The following is a 14,324-nucleotide window of genomic DNA, read 5'->3' as shown; positions in this document are numbered from 1 at the left end:
TGTAATTTAAACACTTTTTAATACCTAAAAGTATATAATAAAAATGGAATGTAACTTATTAACATGACAGATCCCTTCACTTTGAAGACTGAAAATACATGTCCGACCTTCCCTAAAACTAGTTACAATTTATGACGAAGGTACCATGCGAATACATGGTACTGTCGTTCACTTTAGATTCCACATGGGGGCACTGCTGTCACAGTATAAATGCTTGGTAGGCAATTAAACCGTTTACACTAGATTCATTGCTTTTAAAATATGGCCGGGATTGCTACTGCATTTGTGCAACACGTTGTGCAATAACATATGTAACAAAAACCCTAAAGACACCATATGGTGCGCACTATGCTACTCTTTTCTATCGATCACAGAGCACGTACTAAATTACATAGGGATTACGTTTACAACCACAGCCTACTGCTACACTCTCAGCAATTAAATCTGTAATAAAGAGAAGAAAAGAAAAGAACTGCGGAAGGAGACTGCATTTGCACCAATAACGTATAATAATAATAATAATAATAATAATAATAATAATAATAATAATAATAATAATATCATTCTAAAGCTATTTAAAAAACAACATTGGAACAAAATGACTGTATTGGGAGATTAGAAACATGCTTGCTGATTGATTACGACTAAATAATAGAGGTTTATCGTTATGGACTACGATGCTGGAGTTATCAATTAATGTTAGTGTCTATTTTATATTAAACTTTTTTGTACACTTATGTACACAAATGACATGACACAAGTCGTATAGTTACCCAATCGCATTTTTTTGTTTTAATTGAACATTGAAATCTAGATACGGTGTCACAGCGTGTAGTGCCAGTACTGCGTTACCAATAAGCGCAATGTTTATTCAGTGGAGGGAATCCGCGTTTGTCGCGCAAACAGCATAAACGTATAGTCATATAGTAAACATTCATTTGTGCCGGTTTGTGCCGTTCAAACAAACGTTTGTGCTATTATTATTATTATTATTTATTATTATTATTATTATTATTATTATTGGGCTTATTTTTGTTCTGTAATAACAGAATGAGCTACTTGTGAGAAGTAACAAATACGTAAACAGGAGCAAATTACCTACTGCTCAATTTTAGTTGCAGGTAACAGCATGCTTAATACCACATGGAACTGAACGCATGTACAGTAGAACCTTAGTTACAATACTTTAGAACCATAGCAACGCGACTGTTGCATTACTGCGCTGTATCTTTTTATTATATGCCAGGTTTAGGGTGTAGATAGCAGGCGTACACATATATATTTAAACCACTGAAAACACATTTACAGATTTAAGAACAATCTATGCCCAAGGTGTTCGTAATTCCGAGGTTCTGCTAATATGATATAGAACCCTCGCATTAACTAAATTCACAACATCTATTTGTGTGCAGCGTGGCCGGCAATATTTAAGGATTGGATCTGTTATATATGTTTTTAATGGTTGGCTAAAACGCATATTCGTAGGGATTTATTTATTTTAATTAGCGTTGCAATTTCAGTGAAATGCTACAAATTACCCATTCAAATATGTATATTTATAGAAAGGGGAACTCACTCAGTAAGACATTTAGTGCAATTTGATAAACCGCAAATGAGAAACGCGTTTTATATTTACTCCCTATATGCTGTTTTCTTCTGGCTCCCATACTGTCAGGTTGCTATCATGTTGTCAAACAGTATCTTTAAAGGAATACCTGTTGTAACAACATCTATGTAAATGTAAGATCTCTAAACACAGTGATCTGACAGTAAAACACTGTTTTGGAAAACGAATAGCTTTGGTTGAGCAGTCCAAATGATGGGCGGAGGAAGCAGCGCCGCAGGCTGAACCCACATTTGCATACCCATAATGCACTTAGGTAGAATCTAATTTCCTATTATGAAATGCATGCTTTTAAAATCTCATATCTTAATCTAAAGGTCGACATATTGTTGTCGTATAATGTGTTTGTTATTTATTTCGAGACATGGAAATGTAAAATGCTAATTTAAAAATAAGTAACCGTCACTTGCTAGGATAACAATATGACTGGGTTGCCTCGTGAACGGCGGTGTTTGTATACTCTGGTTTCTCTTCAAATCGTATAAATCTTTCGCCTTTTACTAAAGATTTCCGTGGAGAGGAACATTTATGAGTTTCAACTAATTTTTTGATGCCCTGCTTTGGCGGGGCTTCCTTGTGTTGTATAAAAATAGAAGAGGTTAATACGTGTCTGTGTTCCATAGTGTTTGATACAAGGGGTTCAACAGTTAACGTAAGCGATTTTGAGTGTTGTATGAAAAGTATTAATGTAGCTAAAACTAGCGTTGGGAGAAGTGAAGCCTTGGATCATTTAGTTCGCAAAAAGTTTCACTGAGTCGAAGCAAAAGCAGCGCTTCGTGCTCTTTAGTGACCTCGCTTGGTAGATCTGTACAATGCAATATTGAGAGTAAAGCGCCCCCTATCTCCAGAGAGAAGGCATTTAGTAAAGTGGACAAATTGCACCAATGCATTTTTTCTCGGTTAATAACTTAAACAACCGTTTCAGTGTAAAGGAACATTTCAGTGCGTTTTCTAAAGATAGAGTTCGGCTGTTTTTATCAAAATTGCTTGGAATATTTATTTTACATATCAACCACACATGCGAATAACAAATAAAACCTTAAATAATTTCATTATTAAATACAATATATGGAGTAGTGTGTGTAGTGCGATGCACCGCTACGTGCAACAACAAAACGGTTTGAGTTTGCTTCACAGGTTATATGTACACTAGTACATTCCATACAACACCGTCTGTTTCAAAGGCGTTTATTAGTTGTATAATGGCGCACTAACACTTATCTATTAGAACGTACTCTATTTTTATACAACACAAGAAAGCCCCGCCAAAGCAGGGCATCAAAAAATTAGTTGAAACTCATAAATGTTCCTCTCCACGGAAATCTTTAGTAAAAGGCGAAAGATTTATACGATTTGAAGAGAAACCAGAGTATACAAACACCGCCGTTCACGAGGCAACCCAGTCATATTGTTATCCTAGCAAGTGACGGTTACTTATTTTTAAATTAGCATTTTACATTTCCATGTCTCGAAATAAATAACAAACACATTATACGACAACAATATGTCGACCTTTAGATTAAGATATGAGATTTTAAAAGCATGCATTTCATAATAGGAAATTAGATTCTACCTAAGTGCATTATGGGTATGCAAATGTGGGTTCAGCCTGCGGCGCTGCTTCCTCCGCCCATCATTTGGACTGCTCAACCAAAGCTATTCGTTTTCCAAAACAGTGTTTTACTGTCAGATCACTGTGTTTAGAGATCTTACATTTACATAGATGTTGTTACAACAGGTATTCCTTTAAAGATACTGTTTGACAACATGATAGCAACCTGACTGTATGGGAGCCAGAAGAAAACAGCATATAGGGAGTAAATATAAAACGCGTTTCTCATTTGCGGTTTATCAAATTGCACTAAATGTCTTACTGAGTGAGTTCCCCTTTCTATAAATATACATATTTGAATGGGTAATTTGTAGCATTTCACTGAAATTGCAACGCTAATTAAAATAAATAAATCCCTACGAATATGCGTTTTAGCCAACCATTAAAAACATATATAACAGATCCAATCCTTAAATATTGCCGGCCACGCTGCACACAAATAGATGTTGTGAATTTAGTTAATGCGAGGGTTCTATATCATATTAGCAGAACCTCGGAATTACGAACACCTTGGGCATAGATTGTTCTTAAATCTGTAAATGTGTTTTCAGTGGTTTATATATATATATATATATATATATGTGTGTGTGTGTGTGTGTGTGTGTGTGTGTGTGTGTGTGTGTGTGTACCTGCTATATACACCCTAAATCTGGCATATAATACAAAGATGCAGCGCAGTAACAGTACTAAATATGAGAAAAGGGGCTATATTTAAGTTACCATTAAAATTGTAACTGTAGCAATTGTGTGGGGGGGGTAAAGGTCGTTGTTTTCCCGCGAAGTTCCAAGCCTATTATTTTGGGCTCTGCTTCATGGCTATGTTTTAAACTTTTACTTTATCTTTTGTTTTATTTATTTTACTGGAAACACAATGCCCAAAAGAACATATCCTTTCAGTGAAACGCTTACCCCGCAGTACAAAATGCACATTCGTGTTATGATGGCATTAATGTTTGCGTTAATATACATATCCGTTTTAGCCTTTATTTCTGATTAATTTGTTTTTTAATTATCTTAAAACTTGGACCCTGTTAATACGTTCTATTGTTGTGCAAGTTCTCTGGCAAAGCAAACGTAACAGTCGTGTGTCTATCTTCAGAGAAAAGGAAGAACTTGCTGTTCAATGAAACAAAAGCAATTACGGGGACAATCTGGAAGGCAGATGATAACAGTAGAAGCCGTCCTGGAGTTCAGTCTTCCAGCCCGGCTGCAGCTCTTATACGGGGCCAGACTTTGATAGGACAGGACGGGACGCTGAAAAGAAACACTGTCTCCCCCAACGCTGGTATAATTTACTTAAACTTGTGTCAACTTGAATATGTTTCTGGTTAGAGTATTTTTGAATGTATGTATAACTTATGAAGTAGCGACTAGTCCACAAGCAGTTTGTCAACTTAAATAATAGGGGTGTGTTTTAATAAGCTTTGCTTTCCCACTTTATTGATGCAGCACAAGAAATTGAGTGTCGTGAGACTGCTACATTCAGAGTTTACCATGGAGACACTGGAGAGTAAACCATTTTAAAAGTCTAAATGTGAAACATATGCTCAATGAATCTCAGGGGTAGGGGCCTCCACACTTTTTTAATACATTTTTTTTTTTGCAACTTGTTCAAATGTGTTCCTTTTTCAAACAGTTGCCTCTGGGGTTCCTGCCTGCTCTGTGTGTTTGAAGCCTGCCAGTGTGAAGGAGTTGTGTGCATAGTGTGAGCGCTTCCCTTGCAGGGCCTGCGCTAGAACATGCAGCAGCTGTACCAGTGTGTGCTGCTCTATGTGCACAGTGACAGAGTATGTACAGTGCTGCTTTAGATTTTATATTGCAACTTTGAATTGTCTTCAATATAGTTTTCATGTTCTACATGTAAAATGTTTTCCATAGCTAATTTCCCTTAATTGGTGTTACTAATATTTGATTCAGTGGGTATTAACTGCTGGACTGAGTAGAGTCTTAAGTGAAATTAGAATTCTGGAACATTGTGTGGCTCCTAAGGCTGCGTTAATGAAAACCCTATCAAAACTATGTTGACTCGAAGGACTTCTAGTCCTGGTCTTTGTTCCAACCCTGGTCCAAATTGTTTAATTTAACCTCCATCTAAACTCCAAATGTAGTCGGTTATCTAATTTTGCCTGTTAAATGCAATGGACGCCCCTACGGGACCATCATTGGACACCCCTGCTAGAGTAATCATTCTTGTGTCTCGATTGACTGAGATGGTCTGTCAGATGCAGCTTTAAAGTGTTCAGTTTAACCTAATAGTTTTGGTTAAATCTATTGAGACAAATGAGCCATTGTCATTGGGGGTGGATCAATACACTAATGTATTGCAATATGCAGGTTGTGATGTGTCCAATACATGTGATTGGCTACTTTTTTTTAATTTCATTTTTTTTTTATGATGCGCAATATCAAATGATCACTTAATGACAGATTATTTTAACTCATAAATGAGTCTGAGTGCTCATACCAACCATAAAACTCACTTCATTCAAGGATCACTTGGTGAACTACAAGGAGTTTTATATTTAGGGCTGGAATCTTGCTGGTTTTTATTTTCCCAAAATCTACCTCCCTTTTAAAGTATGATTAGTAGTTAAGCTGTCTGTGCACCAAAGTAAAGGGAGAATTACTAATTTAAAGAGTGGGTTTAAGAATTCTTTGCTACATATCCAGGAGATCTTAAATGATGGCCGTGCTATCGGTGTATACTCCATGCTGGGTATTATGCTGAATGGAAATCTGTCGGACAACTCTGTTAAACTAGTGGAAATTAACAAAAGCACCGCAATAAACTAGGCAACTGCAAGAGTGAAGTGCAATTTGTATCGGCGATGAGCAATTAAAGTGACTTGTCACGTCTTGTTTGAAATACAAAATTAAGCGTAACCGAATCGGGCTTAGTCATGATATGAAGGTAAAAATAAGTGACTTTTATAATTAACAGGTTTCTCCGAGTTTAATTAGGAAACATAATTGGCTCCAAGTTTAAAGGGACATTATGTGATCAAAAATAAAACCTGGAAACTTAAAGCTTTGGTTATAGTGTGCTTTTGGTCTTGTACAGTGATACAAACCATACATACCTCTGCTATGATAGAGGCTGTTTTGATTTAAAGAATGCGTCACTATGCAATAAACAATCCAATAGTTACACCCCTAATTGCCAGTTACTGTATCAAGTGCTAAAGGCAATTTATTTGGTATAGGAATGTAGTTTTGTAGTAGTCCCATGACCATGTGGTAATGGATCATTGGTGATCAATGACTTTAGCCAGCATTTGCATTGTGAAATGATTAATTTTAATCAAGAGTTTATTTTTCTTTGTTACAGTGACCACTATGGCAGAGTGCTATGCTGTGACTGTGCTGCCTAATGAAGGGAGATGAAATCTTTTGGACTGGCAAATCTTTTTCAATAGAAAGTTTCTGGGCTGCTATTTTTACAATTTTATTTTGTATATTTACATTTTATGTAGTTAATGTGATTGATTAAAAACGTTTAAATTAGCTATACTGTTTCCTTTCCAGATATTTCCACACCCTTCTCGCTTCCCAATGTCTGAAATTCAAATATATGTTTAATACTTAGCATGGGCTGTTGAACAAAACTTGAACATGTAAAGTGTTGCAGTAAGCTAGAGTTTGCAGGGGAGTTATTTCACGCTTGCAGCGTAGTATGCATTCATTCTATACACGTTCTACTGCCTGCAATTCTAAAGCTGTATGCAGTTCTATATTTATATTAATACTGGTGATTGTCCCTGTTTTCCCTATATCTTTTTTTAAAACTCTTGCAAACAATCTAGAAGTTGCTGAAATGTGAAGCTTTAGTACTTGTGTTCTACCAGCAGTATGAAGTGGTGTTCACAACCAGCAGATGTCAGCAAACACCCATGTTTTACTAATGGTGTTTTGGCAATCACATTTCAAATAGGACCCCACCTGAACTACACTGATACAAAGGAATATCTAGAGATGTGTTCAGAATTATAAATCCCCAAATACTGTATTGAAAATCATTAATGCAAAGGTGCCCTTTGTAAGCATATTATATGTGTGACCACCAAGGGCACCAATACAGGCCTGACACAAATTATGCAAGCTTGAAGTGTGTCTGAGTGCCTCTATACCAGGGGCGTCAAAGTTCCTGGAGGGCCGCGTGTCTTCTGGCTTTTGCTCCACCTGGGCTCTCAGTTACTTAATTGGTCTAATTATTTGATTAACTGGACACATTTAACACTTCTCTTCAGACCTCAAAATGTTTCATAGGTAGTGCATTTTAACCATCAACTGTAAAAGACCTTGGGAAAATATTAAATGTCAAATTGAACAAATAATTAGATCAATTAACTTCATTGAGAGCTTAAGTTGGAATACACACACACACATCCATCTTTTCCATCTTTGAATGAGTGTGTATATGAGTGCCTCTATACAAAGGTTTATATATATATAATTGTGTGCGTGTATACATCTCTGAATGTCCCTTAATTGTTTGGAGTAGTATACAGGGTCAGCTGGGGCCCTATTATATACAACACAGGAAGTGATTGGGGAGAGAACAAAACCTCCATGAATTTGGCTTCATCAAATCCAGATCAATTGGCAAGTGGTGATATTTTACTAATGAGAGGTAAGTTTTAAAGCTGTTTTCACACCGTCAGGTATTTTTTTAAAATTAACTCCATTATATCTTACTATTATGGTCCGAAAGGGACAAACGTGTTGAAAGCACAGTAACGTTATCAATAGTTAAACACCCATGTTCTTGAATAAGTGTTGAAATGGTGCTTGGTAGCTCTTTGTGATAATGAAAAAGGCTTTTATATCTGAAAACTAAGTTCCAGTCTGACCTGTGAAACCTGTCTCATTTGTCACTTCCACTCCTGTTATATCAAAGCTGCTGTGTGGCGTGCAGGTGCCAGTGTGCTGTCTCATTCCATTCCAAAGATAATGTAAAACTATAAGAAACCAAATGGTCTTGATAAGATACATGTGCATTCCCTGGCATTGCAAGTGTTTGCTCTTACATCCAGGAGCGTTCTTATCCAGTGTTGTGAGCTCATCTGTTTTGTTTTGGAGGCTTGGAAAAGGTGTGTGTGTGTGTGTGTGTGTGTGTGTGTGTGTGTGTGTGTGTGTATATATATATATATATATATATATATATATATATATATATATATATATATATATATATATATATGTGTGTGTGTGTGTGTGTGTGTGTGTGTGTGTGTGTGTGTGTGTATTATTCACGATGCCCTGTACTCAGCGATTCATCTTTACAAAGCTTTGAGCAAGATAAAACACATCACCCACATTACTGTGGTTAAGGTTGGGTGACAGAAATATTTAATATGCTGGAGAGCTTTTGCATACGCAGGCAAAGTACTTCAGCTCAAAATCCATCCTTTAGTTTAAAATGTGATGCATGTTTTAATCTAATAAAGTTTTATAATGGGGAATGGTTTGTGAAAAAAAAAACTAATGGGTCAATTTTGGATCTGTTCGTCCTAAGCAGTATACACTGCAAAGGTTTGTATTGTTCCATCTGTCCACACACTTCAGTGCACATAACAACCATGCACACCATTGTGGTTGGGCAACTGGATTGAATTCAATTTCTCACAAACCTTCTCAAGTTGCATACCATACCTCCACATGTATAATAGGTATGCTGTCATGCCACCTACAGAATCACTAGCATTCTCCAGCATTTTCAAATAAGAAGATAGGTGTATCTGATTAACTTTTTATTTTTTCCTGCCTCCATGACAGTTTCCCTGTTCAGTCACTCCAGAGCAGCCAGGAACGCAAACCTGGACTGGAAGGCAAACTTCCAAGGAACAGGACAGCAGGTGTCCCTTAAATAGACACAATGCATTTGACTGCTTTTAGTTTTTCTCTATATGCAAGTACATGTGGAATCTATGAAAGGTGTCACTACTGTAAAACTCCTCTTTCCAACTGTGTCAAGTGAGCCTCCCTCTTGTTAGCTTTATTAATATTGTTACTGTTTTGTCAGGTTTTTTTTATTCAGGATATTCCAATAGCTGATGTGTTAATAATACTAACATGAGCGTAAGACACGTACCTTACCTTTGAATTACAGAGCTTGCTGTTTAAATGAATAATAAGACAGTCTTCTTTGAACCATGTGGTTAGCAGTTCACATCCAGCCCTAGTCTTTTCATTCAAATCAATGGACTGAGATGACAGTTCATTATAATACACACATATTTCAAATCCAGCTCTCTATATATAAACCACTGCATTCTGGTACTGCTGCTGTAGGTCACATGGTCTGATTGCAGAGTGCAAGTTTGAACAACATCTGAATCAATTCCTGGGAAGCGGCTCCAACCTTTTCTCTATATTGACTCTGAAATTGATCAAATTAAAACCTAGAAAAGTGTAAACGTGTCAGACACCCTCTACATCCCCAGAATTAGATATTCTCAATAACATAATATTACTACCAAGTTTCCTGACAACTTATAGGTAGTTCTCCAGGTATGTTGCTGAAATGTGACATATGTATGACAGCTTCCACAATACAGTATCTTCAACGTATTGTATTTTAACCCTGGAGGGAAATAACATGGCAATAAAATTGATTTTAATGGTTAGCACTTAAACAGGTTATTGTTCTTAGCAGAAATAATCAAACATGTAAAGCTATGTGAAGCTTCAGGCAGTGCCAGACACTTACTTTGCAAGACTTTGATCACTAAATGGCTTGATATAAGCTTGAGTCGCAATGTTGCCTGAAACAGTTTGGTGTGTAGTAATCAAGGAATGAGTCAACATTATTTGTTACAATGTTAGTGCCAGGAAATATTTCCTAACCCTCATAAAATCATAAAACTCGACTCTTGCATGCACCAGCAGCAGTATAGATCTCTCGCCAGCGTGGTTTGTATCAATGAGGCCAGGCTCTGCTCTGAACCCTGGTGTGGATATAGATGAGACAGCGCTCCGGTGAGCTGGTTCACTGAGCAGGCTGCAGCTGTGACTCTTTCAGGCTATCTACATGCCACAGCACATCTCGTACACAGCTATCTACTACTGTCGCTTGCTGTGTAAGAAAAGGAAACCCAGTGGAAGTCAAATAGAGATATGGAATAATTTCAACTACACTACTTATAGTCCAGGGCATTTCTTTTAATAGCCTCTGGAAGAAAATTTAGATCTTCTAAAAAAAAGATTGCTCCTAAAGAAATGGGTAAAGCTGTAACAACAACCCTAGTTTCTCCTTAGATTAACAGCTTTGTCCCTTTCCGTTTTGCTCAACTCTATTTTCACAGATTCATGTTTTATAAAATGAACAGCCATTTTTCTGTTTTCAAAAAATAGCAGTTAAAGACTGGAGCCCATGTTTTGAAACTATACCTCCTCACCTATCACAGATCTTTATATCCTATGGGTGTTGCGCAACACTAAACCCACAAAGTTACAGTACATTCTTGGACATAGCAGCTGTCGGTTAAAGCTGATGTTTTATCCACTCTCTTATTAAGCATGGTCAGACATCAGACCCAGCCTGTTTTCCCTCCGGAATTGAACACAGCTCAGTAAAAGCTTGTGCCTTGATGTCTTTAATCTATTTCTGTGTTACAACTTTAGTTTACCAGCTGTGCTAATTAACAAACTTTTGCCAATTGTGTTAATTTATAATTTTACCGAAAAACATGATTGATTTTTGAATGCTATGAATGCAGTTAATTATTGTGCTTACCCTTCTCCTCAGGACAGAGGACTAGGCTGGTGAAATGAGTTTGGCAGTCTCAATTTCAGCCCTCATTAACAGCTGTTCTTGCGAATCCTGTTGCGTCCTGAGTAGCTGTTGGGTATTTGGGATTTAAAATGAACACGAGCACACCTACATGTCACCAGACAACCACCTATTTAATAATTAATAATCAGAAGACTATGATTTAATATTTCATTAATCAGTCACTTTTAAAAATGTAACCACCTGTTATTATTTGTCATTAGAGTGCAATTGTGTCCAATACTATATAATATATATATATATATATATATATATATATATATATATATATATATATATATATATAGTGATGCTAATACTAAAGAAGACGAAGTGCAGCAGTACAGTTGTTTGTTTGTTTCAGTGCTGAACATGTCGTTATCCGCTAGTGCTTCAACTTTATTTGGATGATTGCCTTTAACTTGTTTTTATTTCCTGTTCCTCTCCAGTTTCTCTGAGATACAAACGTACCAGCTTTACATCTCTTTTTTTATAACATATTTTCATTTTGTTGATCATTAATGAACATTTCTGTACTGTGGGTGTTGAGCTATTGGAAAAGAGACAATTGATTTTTCTCCTTATTGGTATATGACATATCAGACTTGACACACCAAACCGTTCCAGGCCTTATATGTCAGCAGTAATATTTTAAAATCAATCCTGGACTTAAGAGGCAGCCAAGGCAAGGATGCCAACGCAGGTGTTATATGTTCAAAGGAATTTAGATCCAGTTAGAATTTGAGCAGCCAAGTTCTTAAACGGGCTATGTTATGTAGGTGAAAAAAAGATACCTTAGTTACAAACATGCGCTTTAATGGTGAGACAAGGATCAAAGATAACACCGAGATTTCTGACTTCAGAACTTGCGGTGACTTCCATGTTTTAGTCATCACATCCTGCTGAATTTTTAAAACAGTTTAAAGCACCCCTGTTACATCCCCTTAGAGCTCTCAAAATCATGTCTAACCACCAAGAGTTTAACAACTAACCAATCCCTGCTGCAATACTCTGACCCTAGTGAAAATCCACTACAAGCAGGGGGACAGGTTAAGGGTTACACTCTGGTGTACCAGATGTACTTGGAAATTAAGACTAAGAAACCACATTGATTTGTGAAACTTCTGTATATTAAAAAGTCACCAGGATGTGGTGACTAGAAATAAAATGATACAAAGTGGAACTAAACAAGATGAATGTATTGGTCAAAATATCTCAGATATGGGTGTATTCAGCAAAAGCACTCGCGTAGAGTGCAGGATGCATCCTATAGTCTGGACGTCACCGGTTCTAGTCCAGGCTATTCCTTTGCCGACCGAGGACAGGAGCTCCCATGGTGAGTCTGCAGTGTATAAAGAAGAGGGCGGTTAACAGCACACCCTTCGGAGGACAGCGTGTGTTCGTCTTCGCCCCTCCCAAGTTATCTCAGATATTTTACACCTAACCCAAGGTGGTCTTTCCGCATAATTGTGCCAGATAAGACAAAAAAACTTACAGAATGCCTTCTTGGCCTTGCTTCTCTTTCCCTTAAGAGACTTGGCCTACCCTCTTCACTACTGAGATGTTGATGGAAGTACAGCTTGACTGGATAGAGGATTGGAGGGTGGAATGGTTGCAGCCCCACCCCCACCCCCTCCTTTAGGGAAGAGAATTAGCCCATGGTGAAGGGGGTGAAGGTCACATGAAGTGCATAGACAGGTACAAGTGTGTACAGTACAGTGTTTACAGTACATGCGGAGGGCAGAAGTGAGATGATGGCGAGGAGTTATTGAAGGCACGGCTTGTCTCTTGCCAAGCTTTATTTAGTTTAAAAGATGCACTGGACAAGTATTTTTTAGTTGAGAATTATTAGGAAATTCACCTGATTTTAATATTTAATACAATGGCTCTCAAAAGTACTGACCCCCCTTGGACTTTTCCACATTTTATTGTGTTACAACATGGACTCAAAATGGATTTAATTAGGAGTTTTTGCCACTGATCAACACAAAAAGAGTCAAAGTGAAAAATAAAATCTACAAATTGTTCTAAATTAATTACAAATATAAAACAGAAAATAATTGATTGCATAAGTATTCACCCATGACATGACTAAATAAGCTCTAGTGCAATCAATTGTCTTTAGATGTCACATAATTAGTTGAATGGAGTCCACCTGTGTGGAATTAAGGTGTTTCACATGATTTCAGGTTAAATACACATGTCTCTGGGAGGTCCCACAGTTGGTTAGTATGTTTCTTAACAAAAACTAATCATGAAGACGAAGGAACATTGAAAGCAAATCCGGAATAAGGTTCTTCAAAAGCACCAATCAGGGGTAGGATATAAGAACATTTCCAAGGCACTGATTATCCCCTGAAGCACAGTAAAGTCCATTATTAAGAAATGGAGAGAATATGGCACAACTGTGAATCTGACTAGAACAGGACGTCCACAAAAACTGACTATCTTCACAAAACTGATCTTTATGGGAGAGTGGCAAAAAGAAAGTCATTGTTGAAAAAAAGAAATCAAATCTCAGCTAGAGTTTGCCAGAAGGCATGTGGGAGACTCTGAGGCCAAGTGGAAGAAGATTCTATGGTCTAATGAGACCAAAATAGAGCTTTTTGGCCTCAACGCTAAGCGTTATGTTTGGCGCAAGCCTAACACCGTACATCATCCTGAGAACACCATCCCTACTGTGAATCATGGTGGTGGCAGCATCATGCTATGGGGATGCTTCTCTGCATCAGGACCTGGAAAGCTTGTGAAGATAGAGGGCAAAATGGATGCACCAAAGTACAGAGAAATCCTGGTGGAAAACTTTCTGAAATCTGCTAGAGACCTGTGTCTTGGGAGAAGATTCATCTTCCAGCAGGACAATGAACCAAAACCTACAGCCAAAGCCACACTGGAGTGGCTTAAAAACAAAAAGGTCAATGTCCTGGAGCAGCCCAGTCAAAGCCTGGACCTCAATCCAATTGAGAATATGTGGAAAGAGCTGAAAATTGCTGTTCACCAAAGGTCCCCATCCAACTTGATGAAGCTTTAGCAATTTTGCAAAGAAGAATGGGCAAAAATTGCAGTGTCCAGATGTGCAAAGCTGGTAGAGACTTATCCAAATAGACTCATGGCTGTAATTGCTGCCAAAGGTGCCTCTACCAAATATTGACTCAAGGGGGTGAATACTTATGCAATCAATTATTTTCTGTTTTATATTTGTAATTAATTCAGAACAATTTGTAGATTTTATTTTTCACTTTCACATTATGGACTTTTTTTGTGTTGATCAGTGGCAAAAACTCCTAATTAAATCCATTTTGATTCCATGTTGTAAC

General features: G+C 37.3%; 2 non-coding genes across 2 annotated transcripts; one reads left to right on the top strand and one right to left on the bottom strand.

The window, feature by feature from the left end:
* The first annotated feature begins 2,080 nt into the window (after window positions 1-2,080).
* On the top strand, window positions 2,081-2,195 carry LOC121325062. The gene has a single exon (XR_005951299.1). It is a non-coding gene; the product is annotated as a U5 spliceosomal RNA (small nuclear RNA).
* Window positions 2,196-2,882: 687 nt separating this feature from the next.
* LOC121325061 lies at window positions 2,883-2,997 on the bottom strand. Its single transcript, XR_005951298.1, has one exon. It is a non-coding gene; the product is annotated as a U5 spliceosomal RNA (small nuclear RNA).
* Between the last annotated feature and the right edge of the window lie 11,327 nt (window positions 2,998-14,324).

Source organism: Polyodon spathula, chromosome 12, assembly GCF_017654505.1.
Source record: "Polyodon spathula isolate WHYD16114869_AA chromosome 12, ASM1765450v1, whole genome shotgun sequence".
Taxonomy (NCBI): domain Eukaryota; kingdom Metazoa; phylum Chordata; class Actinopteri; order Acipenseriformes; family Polyodontidae; genus Polyodon; species Polyodon spathula.
This window is presented reverse-complemented; position numbering and strand designations above follow the sequence as displayed.